This window comes from Mus pahari, chromosome 2 (genome assembly GCF_900095145.1).
Source record: "Mus pahari chromosome 2, PAHARI_EIJ_v1.1, whole genome shotgun sequence".
Classification (NCBI taxonomy): Eukaryota; Metazoa; Chordata; class Mammalia; order Rodentia; family Muridae; genus Mus; species Mus pahari.
In genome coordinates, this window is record NC_034591.1 from 119,405,081 (window position 1) to 119,407,448 (window position 2,368).

Here is a 2,368-nt window from a genome sequence, read left to right on the forward strand (position 1 = left end):
CACAGTTTTTATGCTTCATATTTTGGCCTCTAGAATTTGAACAAATACATTTCTCTTCTTCATTAATTTTCAGCACCAATTATTTTATATCATCATAATTATACTATAATCCACCCCTGTAAATATACTAGGTATCGAGATTCAGCAAACACAGGAGACTAAAATAGATCCTTCAATTAGCGAAGCCTGGCTAGATCCAAATGTACAAGGTCTCTTGGGGGATAGTTGAGCATAGCTGTACATGTGTGTCACTCATGCCCTTATGAGAGTCTGACAAGAGCACTTAGAACTCACGGTCAGCCTGGATAGTACAGGGCTAACCTGCTGCTAAGACAGAGAGTAATGGAGAAACATTAACTCCAGTGACCTAGTGATTATTTTTAAGCAGGTTAGCTGAAATTAAAAAAGGAAAATTTTAAAAATTTGCTGTTTCTGTAGACACAGCTAGAGTTCCAATTTGTCTGGTTTTCTGATGAGGTTTGGGAGAAAGTGTCTCAACAAATTTATTTAATCTGCATGAATAATTCTGTAAAAATTTTAGAGTTTTATACATTATTAAAAAAGGATCATGTCAATGTTTGTCTTATTAGTTGACTTAAGACAATAGACAAAGTAAAATATTAGAGAGATTAAGTTGGGGTAGATTGCAGGGGGGCAGTCCCAGTGATGGTCAGGTCCCTTAGAGGAGATAAGGAGTCAGCAAGGGAGGTGTGAATTAGACACAGGGGTTGGGGGAATCTTGAAGACTGACTGACTGGCAGTCAGTGTGCTTCTTTATTTATAAGGAACTCAGTAGGCAGGGATAAATGCATATCTTTCCAAAACATAGATCATATCAGTTTTGTCTGCAGACATGTGTTTTAACTTTCTCTTGGTCATAAGTTTAGTCAACATTAATAAGCCATGATAAAACAGTAATCTTTTACAATAATTTTCCCTGGTGAACCCTATAACCCCAATATTTAATAATATTATGGTGTCATGGGCAACAGACAGAAATAAAATCTCCAAGCCCATCTGGACAGATTGCCATGTCCCAAGCCAAAGTGCTAATTGTGATTAGGCCCAAGAAAAATTTTCAGGTCAAATAAGCTGCAATTATTATTCAATTTCTGCCTACTACATGGTTTATATCTTGGTCAAATTTATTTCCACGCCTAATCTTAGTATTCTTTTGTTCCTTCATCATACAATACCACAGTGGCTCTGCATGAGCTAGCATTTCTAAGAAAAGAGGTCTTAATACTTCATTGTTTTATCATTTATCCATACCAGAATTTGTCCATCCATATAATCCCCTGTGTAGGGCAAAGATAACTCCAGCCCATATAACTTTGTTGATGTATTTTTTTTTTCTTTTTTGTGGAGGAGCATACCATATGTGGCACCCAGTCTTATATGCCAAATAATTGCCTGGGTGTATAGTAAGAAGAGGCTTTTAATTTGACGTGCTTCCAACACTTATAGCCCACTGAATCTTGTTTACCCTTTTAAGTTTACTTTGTTATGATTATCCTGTTACTGAGTAAGTACAGTGGCAGATTTCTGAGAGTTTCTTGGAGTCAGAGCCTCATAAGGGTACCTCTGGTGTCTTTATTTGAGTCATACCCTCCAGGGCATAAGGACGACCTGCAAATATGCCAGATAAGGATCTTCTGTATTTATATTTATTGGAGGTTCTCCTATGCATGAATTTCTATTTTTTTCTTCTAGATTTTAGGACAATCTTTGTTATATCCATGTGATTTTATATTATGTTTATTTTCTACATTGATTCTGGATGCAGTAATCCATGAACATTCTCCTCAATCCAAAATATCCTTCTTTTCTGATTGAGTTAATCTTTATCTTGGAACGGCAAGTGTGCATTTTGACCTAGAAAGTTCAGAATTATGCAACCCTTCAATGTCTCTCATTCCCTGCATAGGAAGGCACTTTAGTGCACTCTTCTTCAAACAAACTTCTTCTTTTCTCTGAAGCCTTGTAGTCTATGGTGTCTGTTACATACAACTTTGCACATAAAAATTTAAAATATTGGAATCTAGGGATAATAACGTTTCCATTGGCAGCACATATACTTCACTTGCAGCAGCACAGAGAAGATTAGCAATAGCCCCTGTACAAGGACAACACTTATGCTTCCAAAGCATTCCTTATTTTCTTTTTTATTTTTTCCATTTGACTCATTGGTCTGGCAGTTTATTATTATTATTATTATTATTATTATTATTATTATTTTCTTTATTTACATTTCAAATGCTATCCCGGAAGTTCCCTATACCCCCCCCCCCNCCCCTGCTCCCCTATCCACTCACTCCCACTACTTGGCCCTGGCCTTCCCCTATGCTGGGTCATATAAAGTTTACAA

The 2,368-nt window shown here is 36.5% G+C and overlaps 1 non-coding gene across 1 annotated transcript; it reads left to right on the forward strand.

Moving 5' to 3' along the window:
- The first annotated feature begins 2,055 nt into the window (after positions 1–2,055).
- Positions 2,056–2,161, forward strand: LOC115063451. Its single transcript, XR_003843326.1, has one exon. It is a non-coding gene; the product is annotated as a U6 spliceosomal RNA (small nuclear RNA).
- The last annotated feature ends 207 nt before the right edge of the window (positions 2,162–2,368 follow it).